The sequence below is a fragment of the Gossypium raimondii genome, chromosome 3 (genome assembly GCF_025698545.1).
Source record: "Gossypium raimondii isolate GPD5lz chromosome 3, ASM2569854v1, whole genome shotgun sequence".
NCBI classification, from domain to species: domain Eukaryota; kingdom Viridiplantae; phylum Streptophyta; class Magnoliopsida; order Malvales; family Malvaceae; genus Gossypium; species Gossypium raimondii.
Window position 1 is genome coordinate 42,093,421 of NC_068567.1, and position 8,942 is coordinate 42,102,362.

General features: G+C 36.0%; 1 non-coding gene across 1 annotated transcript; it reads right to left on the minus strand.

Annotated features, from left to right (window-relative positions):
• LOC128040062 (small nucleolar RNA R71) lies at positions 1–107 on the minus strand. Its single transcript, XR_008194722.1, has one exon. It is a non-coding gene; the product is annotated as a small nucleolar RNA R71 (small nucleolar RNA).
• Between the last annotated feature and the right edge of the window lie 8,835 nt (positions 108–8,942).

Here is an 8,942-nt window from a genome sequence, read left to right on the forward strand (position 1 = left end):
CAACTAAGAAGAGAGATTGTTGTCTTTAGATAGATTGAGGGAGAAATTTTCTATGAGGTGTGGGAACGTTTCAAAATGTTGATTAAAAAATGCCCACACCACGGATTTCTGAATGGATGCGACTGCAGATATTTTATAACGTGTTGTAAGCGAACCACCAATCTAGATTAGATGGAGCAACAGGAGGAGCCCTTATGAATAAAATGTACGAGGATGCATACGAAATTTTTGAAAATATGGCATTAAACTCCTTTTGCTGGCCAATTGAACGATTCAAATGTGGCCAGAAGCCTGCTATGGTTAAAACTATCCAAGAGGATGACAAGTATCAATAGATACTAGATAGACTCAATCGTATCGAATTTGCTTCTACACCGTCTATGCATGGAGGAGACAAACCACTCTTCCATTTTATCAATAATCCCACCAAGGATATAAACTACATCGGGAATAGGGGTGGAAACCCTTATTCAAATACATATAATCTCGGCTAGAAGGATCACCCAAACCTGTTATGGGGAGGAAATGGAGGAGGAGGTAACAGTTTAAACCAAGCTAAAAATACTAATTATCAACCTCCTTATTTGAAGAAACCTCATGATAGGGTCAACCAAAGTGACCATACTGTATGTGGTCAACGTTTGGATAGAATCGAGGGATAAATGCACTCAATGAGAATGTATATTAAGTAGGTGCAGTCTAAGTGCACCAATTCAACAAGAACATTGACTAAAATCGAGGATCAAATGAGTCAATTGATGAGCATGATGGGTGATGTCAAAAGACAAATTGGCAAAGGTATTCCTAGCAATATAGAAGACAATCCACGGAGGGAAGGTAAGGAGCACATGAAAGAGATTGCGCTCCAGTCAGGCAAAGTCCTGAGTAGCCCCAAAACCACTACTACGAAGAAAATTGCGAAGAACAATGATGATACTCAAGGGAAATCCCTAGAGGCTGGAGATGAGCCAGAGCCAGAGGAGGTAACCACACCGGTAGCGGAGACAGAGAAGGAAATAACTAAAGATTCTACCGATGCACAATTCCTATTCCCTTCAACACTAGAGGAAAAACAAAAGAGGGATGAGGATGAATTTGTAAGTTTCCTGAACTTGTTTAAAACATTAAATGTTAACCTACCCTTAATTCAATAAATTGAGAAAGTTCCTATGTATGATAAGTTTTTAAAGGAAATTATGTCTAGTTGTAGGAAAATTAAGGTAGTTGAACAAGTTAGTATAAGCGTTTCCTGTAGTGCTATTATCTCAAGAAGGGTTCCCCAAAAATTAAAAGACCCGGGAAGTTTTACTATTCCCATAGAGATAGGGAGCATTTATTTTAATAGAGCTCTATGTGATTTAGGAACTAGTATTAATTTGATAGCTTTATCTATTTTTGAAAAACTCGGGTTAGGGGATCTTAAAATTACGCATATAACGCTACATTTGGCCGACAGATCTTCTGTTCATCCAAAACGTGTATTAGAGGATGTGTTAGTCAAAGTGCATAGTTTCATTATTCCAGCAGATTTTGTGGTGCTTGATTTTGAAGAAGATCGTGAGAAACTGGTCTTGTTAGGTAAACCTTTCCTGGACACTTCTAGGTCCACCATTGATTTAGAGAAAAATGAATTAACTATGAAAATCAATGAGACTGAAACTTTTAAATGTGGCCATCAACCAAGAGAGGAAGGTAGGAGGAAGTTAGGGGAGCAATGCATAAAATTATTTGTTTCTAACATTCTCGAGTCAAGGGACATGCTTCCTTTTATGCATGCAGAAAGGATAAACAGGTTTAAGGAAAGGGACAACCGGGCATAGGTGGAATGGCACGATGGAGATGGACTAATACTGACAGAACGGAAAAATCATCCATCAGTGAACTGGTGATACTGTTGGATGAATCCGGCAGTAAAACTTAAAAAATATTTCAACTGCTTAACTATTGTAAATTATTGAATATTTAGCTAACCATAGAGTGTAGTTGTTAACTTTTATTTGATATATTTTCATTAAAGACCGAGACATCTCAAAGATGGACATATGGGCTGACACAGAGTCGTTTTTACGACATGACAAGCTTGTATCACAACGCTTTGTGTAGAATGAAGGAACTGAAGAAACCAACCCGACGTCACTACATGGAGGACAGTCTCCCCAAATTTCCAAACTGAAAGTGTGTCGCAACAACGGTAAGCTGCCAAGGATCTCACAACATGGAAACCCTGTGTCACGACATCACTGTAATTTTTTACAGGGTTGACCTGACCCATTCGTGCATCCAACGGCCTACCCCCTAATGTAAAATATTTTAGACCTCCAAAATACCTATTTCTTACCCCCTAATGTAAAATATTTTAGACCTCCAAAATACCTATTTCTTAACCTAAAAAACATATTTGACTCCTATTTAAACACACTTTACCCCTTTTAATTTTTTAGAACTCTCAAAATCCCCTAAAAGCTCATCTTTTGCTTTTGCTTTTTGATTTTTTTCAAGTATTTCTTCTTTTAATTTTACTTGTGAAAGGCAAGAACAGAACCACTCCAAGAAATGATGAGCAAACAAAGCATGACGAGGAATCCAACAATATATCTGAGGTTAAGGGTTCCTAAACTCAACTTTTATTGTTCCATTGACTTTGTTTGCTTAGTACATCATTAGTTTGTTGAATTAAAACGTCATGCCTCCTAGAAAAGTTAGGCAAAATATGGAAACGGAGCCATCGATGTGTCAAAATTCCTCTATTTTCACAAATCTGAATGTTGAAAAATATTTTAATAAACTTCAAGGAAAAACATTCATTCAAGAGAGTGAAATTGATCCATCCATGATTTTGTGTAAGGAAATATGGCCTTCAGTCACATCTCATATGTGGGAACATTTTTAGACAATCACTAAAGATAATGTTGTAGTCCCTGTTGTTCAAGAATTTTATGCATCATTACGGGACTAAGAGTCTAGGAGTAGTGAAAGTCATATGTAGGAATCGATACTTATGAAAGAGAAAGAGGTGCGAGTAACCCATTAAATTATTTGTGATTTTTATAATGCTCCATACTATGAGAATGATTTTATTGATGAAACTAATTTAGAATATTTTGGGGACATAGATATGGATAACATTATAAAATTTTTAACTGAAGGAAGGGGTGAATGGAAATATCGCTTAGGTACCAATCTTCCCATGTCCTTTCATCAAGCTATTATGTTTCTAGAGGCTAAAATGTGGATTCAATTTTTGTGCACATGAATAGTATCTACTTTAAATGTTTCTAATGTTAATGCATTTAGAGCGGTTTTATTGTATGCAATCTTGCAAAAAAAGTAAGTCTGTATCGGCAAATGGATCCACCAGAACATGAAGAGATGCATTAGTGACTAAAAGGTGGGAGTTTTCGTTCCCCATCTATTCACGGCCTTATGCAAAAGGGTGGGCGTAGCTATGACATCCACTGAGCAGTCGTTGAAACCTTCCTTAAGTATTTGGGAGCAAAACAAATAAAAGACTGAATAAGCGGCAACAAGACGCAACGGCTACACCAACTTCATTACAAAAGTTGACACAAGTTCAACAAGAATTTGGCGAAATTAGTCATCCAAATCTAGATTGGATGATACGGTGGATGCAAGAATTGGGGTCGATCTTCCAAGAATTTGCTAGGCAAAACAACATCCAGGTCCCCAATTATACACCAGACATGTTCAGGCCAATAGAGATGGAACAAGAAGAAGATGTGAATGAAAGTGAAAAGGAAGAAGATAGAGAGGATGAGGAGGAGGATGGAAGCAAGGAAATGGATTTTGAGGAGGATGATTGAACATTTTTCTAAATTTTGTTCGTATTAATTTTTGGATGATTCTGATTTGGACTTCGTAGGAATAGGATTAATAAGTAGATTTTTAGTTCTATTGCATTTTTTTTAAGTTTTCTATGTAGGAACCCAACATGAAGGAGACAGAAACAATTCAAGTTTTACGCGATCAAAGGAGGAAGCACCCATAATTAGCAGTTGTAGCGACCACAATCAATCGGGTAACTTCTTTCCTTATCTTTTTATGGGTTGCACATTGACAACAATTTGTCAACTAAAGTGCGAGAGGTAACATAGAAGGTTTGTTTTAAAAAATTTTACGTTTCTTTTTTTACTTTTCTTGTCCTTTGAGTGCTTGAGCTTGTAGAAATATAAGTGATTGGCTAGGAGCATGTACATAGGTCGCTTGTGTTTACAAATAAATTTGGCATGATGGTAGATGATTTTAATTTTTTTATGATTAGACTACTAAGTTCTATATGTTACACTGTAAATATGTAGTAAGCAATCAATTGCACCAAATGATATAGAAAATGCAAGAAAACATGCATGTTAGTATGAATGATAAATGGTTGAATGTGAGTTTGTTTGGTGGATTAAATTTGTGCATATTGAGTTATTAAGAGATGACCTAAGTTATTATTTGGAACACATCCAAAGCCAAAAATCTGACCTATTCATCATTCACCATTAGCACCGATTGTTGAGCCTATTGACAATTCTTGATGAACCTCATTACAAACCCTAAGCCTAAAAACGATAATTTGTATTTGCCATTTTTCTTTGGTCCTGCACTGCACAACTATAAATGTCTGGCCATACGTATTGAGGGTTAAGTAGATATATCACAATGGAAGTTTGTAAAAAAATAGAGTGAAATAGGAAATATTGGTGTGATATGGGAACTATAGGTTAGCCTGAAAGCGCAAAACAAAAGTAAAAAATTCAAAATGCAAAAGTAATACGAGTAGAAAAAGTTCACAAAAAATAAAAAGCATTCTTGAGTGAGATGAGCTGAAAAAGAAAGTCACAAAGTCACAAAAGAAAGATAAACTTGTAGGCTAGCCATAGTTGCTATGTCATGCTATGATTTCCTTTATATGCAAAGACAATGAAAGTGAAAGAAGGAGAAATAAGACGGTGAGCGGGTAAGGGTCACTAAGCGGAGAAGAATAAGGACCAATACGATGTGCCAAACTATTTTGTGGTTGTAACCCTCTTGATGCTTACTATCTTTGAATTCCATACATGTCCTAAATATCTTTATTCACGAATGGACATTATACTAAACATATGCATAAATGACTACTTGTATTTTTCTCCGATGACCAAAGTACTTTTATGATTTATTGATGGATCCCTACAAGTGGGACCCATAATGCTTGTATACTTTGTAACATATTGAACTTAGATATTTGTGGTCAAAATTGGTAAATCAAGTATTAATCATGTTAAAGTTGTGAGTGAATGTAGAATGCTTAATTCATGTGCTCCAAAGTCAATATTTGTATCATATTTGCTCAAGGGTGATCATTTTTATTTCTTGTTTTTGTTCATGTTGCTTGAGGATAAGTAATGACTTAAGTGTAGGGGAGTTTGATCTGTCATAATCCGATGTAGCAGATAAACTGATTATTTCACTTTAGGAGCTTGAAACCAAGCATTTTTAGTAGGTCTGAATTATGTTTTCTTAAGTTTTTAATAAGTTAATAAAATGTGCAAATTGAGTCTTTTATTGACCTTAAAGGCTGAATGAGGGCTAAGGGTGAGCTAATGCACTTTGTGAGTGTGCAGGAGACTTTTAGAAGGAATACTAAACGGATACTGGTAACTACGTCACAACATGGGATGATCGATGTCGCAGCATGGGGAGCAAAATGGAGAAATCTCAAGATTACCATCAATGTCACGACACAGCCTTAGGGTGTTGCAACATACCCCTGAAGATATCCTAAGAGGAGTACACTTACTGCCATGTCGCGACACAAGTCCTGGTGCATCACGACATCGTCTCTACAAAGGAAATTAAATAAGAAATAAGGGTGTTTTGGTCTACACAATCAAACTTAAAGCTTGAGAACGTTGGCTAACCTAGGGTTAAGGACGACAACCACTTAGAATTTATAAATAGGTTCCTTTGGCACATGTTATATTCACTATTCATTTAGACTAGATTCTCTCTTTTAAACTTAGTTTAGTTTTCTTTCTTTCTTATGTTTTTAGAATTTATTTCCAAGTGTTCTTTGTCAAGAGATCTGATTTGTAGAGATCATCAAACTCTGTGGATTCATTTTCCATCTTTAATACAAATCAGGAGTTTTCTTAAACTCTACACTTTAGTCCATTTATCATTTTTCTATTTACATAAACTCCATATTGTTTATGAAAGCCATGAGAAACTAGTACTCCTATGGGGGATTAGTGAGTGGAGGTATGATCTATTAATTGTTTTCTAGGGTTACTCAATGGTTCAGCTGTTTGGGAAAGAAAGAACGTGAAACAAACCCTAGGCCTAACAACCTCAGGAAGTCATCAAGGTGGGAATTAACCTAAAATTGGTATGGCCCATCCGTGAATACCTTCTCCCCAAGCCAATCTAGACAGTGAGGTCAGAAGATCAGTAGTCCTTACTGACTCGTTATGTTAGTAGAAGATCAAAAGATACTACTAGGGTAGTGGCTAGTTGATTGACGAGGAACTCGAAACGACAGTTGATGGGGATTACTGAAGTGAGCTAATCACACATAATCAAGATTTGATTCATTCTACTCTTCTATCTCTTGATTTTTTTTATTTTTTCATTTTATCATTATAAAAACCCTAAAAACCATTAGATTATGTTCTTGTACTATAACTAATTTAAAGTACTAATTAGATCTTTTAGTGTCTAGGTTAGAATTGATCTAGCTCTCGACTCCCTAGGGTAAAATCCTCAGAGTATTCACCTATTTTGTTGTAAAACTATATTACAACTCGACCTGTATGCTTGCAGATACTGCCACATATTTCTATCTTTTATTGCAGTATTCACACTCTAGACGGTATTATGTCCAGAGGTGGTTAGCACTCCACAATAGAATGGTGTGGCACAGAGAAGAAATTGAACGTTTTTAAACATGGTACATTCGATGTGCCAACTAAGGCAGCATTAAAAACCCCATATAAATTGTGGCATGGCAGGAAGCCAAATCTTAATAGTTTTAGAGTTTGGGGAGGCCAGCCCACGTATTGGATAAAGATGCGAGGAAGTTGGACTCACAGACTAAATTGTACATGTTTGTTGGATATCAAAGGGAATAAATGGTGTCTTGTTTTATAACCCGAAAGAGAAAATTGTTATAGTCTCAATTCATGTTACTTTCCTTGAAGAAAGTTACATGAATGACTTCAAACCTTAGAGTAAAGAGGTACTCGAAAATCTTTAGGGAAATATAAAAAACCCTACGGAAACGACTCCAAAACTAACTCCTAAAAGCAAACCTACAAACAATTAGCAGTACAGGGAGACTTGTCGCAGTAGGAGGGTCTCTCGTAGGCCTAAGTTCTTCCAACCTGGCGGAAGTGTTTTTAACACTGATTTTGCTGAACAAAAAGATGCCCACCCAAAATTTTAATTTTTCGCTGTGTAAGAAAATCATTTTCACACTAGGATTTTTCCAACACTCTGTTCCTTATTAGAGAAGATAAGGAAGGTTTCTAGTAGCTAGTCAAGACTCCATTGTTAAGTACCAGCTTACTGGTAAATTCTAGAAAACCCTTAGGTTGATATCGAGGGGGATTTACATTTTTGCATGTATAGACTTTTTTAGAAATAATTTGAAAGGAAAGAGACTTCTTGATTATGGTTTGCATGCAAACGATTCATGCATGTATGTTAAATTTTAGTAGATAAATGATCTGATGGGTATAATTCTTTCTTATTTAGCTCAAGGAGCTAGTGAAGGTCTGAGCAATCAAGGCAAAGGACCAGCTGAGTAGATTCTATTCTGGAGTTTACTGGTGAGTTCCTTCTTACTTCCTTTGAGTTGTGACACTTCCATGATATGTGTGTTGTGTACGGTAAGTGGATTGATGCATTGTGTCTGGACGGGTGTGTGTAATAATCAGTGTTGTATGAGTGATTATGGCCATTGTTGATGTTAAAACACCCTCCTTGTTACACAGCCTAGTACCAAATAATTTGTGATATATGAACATATGGAAAGGAGATTTGTTTGTGATGCCTCCAGTATGGCAGTTGTATTGCAAACCAGACCGACAGATCATGAGAACATGTGATTAACTTAACAAGAGTGATGCATGGAGTTATGGAAGGAATATGAACATGACTTATATGTGATTCTTACTTCTGAAATATGGGTCCGAGACTGGCACAAGGAAGGGCTCTTTGTAATCATGCATGATTGTGCGAGGTATGTTTAAGTTGGCAGATAGTGACTGCCCATATATTGTATGAGTTATGTTTCAATTGGCGTATTGTGTCTATATGACAAAGTCTCACGAAAAGGTCTATATTTCTTTCTTGTGGTTATTGACACTTGTTACTTATCAGCATTCTTGTAAATTATTTGTGTTTATTTTGGAACTCATAAGTTGAAACTAACTTACTCCGTTACTTTTTCCTTCTCATGCATTTTGATAGTAGAAGAATATTCAGTTGAAGGGAACTACACAAGAGCTGCGCTGGCGAGTGAGCCACTTATTTATTTTTGTATCATGCATGGCTATTTTGGTGGGTGACGTATAGATTTGTTTTGTATTCAACATATGTAATTATCCCTGTCACTTACACTATCTCTATTTTGAAAAGAATTGCCCTTTTTTCCCAAAAAGTGTATGCCTAATTTCCTTGATTTGTTATTTATGAACTTACCAGTTATATGTAAATGCCAAAATTGGGTACTGGTCGGATCATAGATTTTTTTTTTTACAATTCCTATTATTTTCTTGAAGGATGTGTTATAAAATGAAAGAAAAATAATGACTTTTAACTAAAAGGTAAATCTTCATAATTGTTTTCTAAAAATTTAAGTTAAGTAAAAAAGGATTGAATCCTCTGGTAATGCCCCAGCCCATTGGGCGGTATGTCTAGCTAAATGTTATATGCCACATTTTCTTGATAGACTA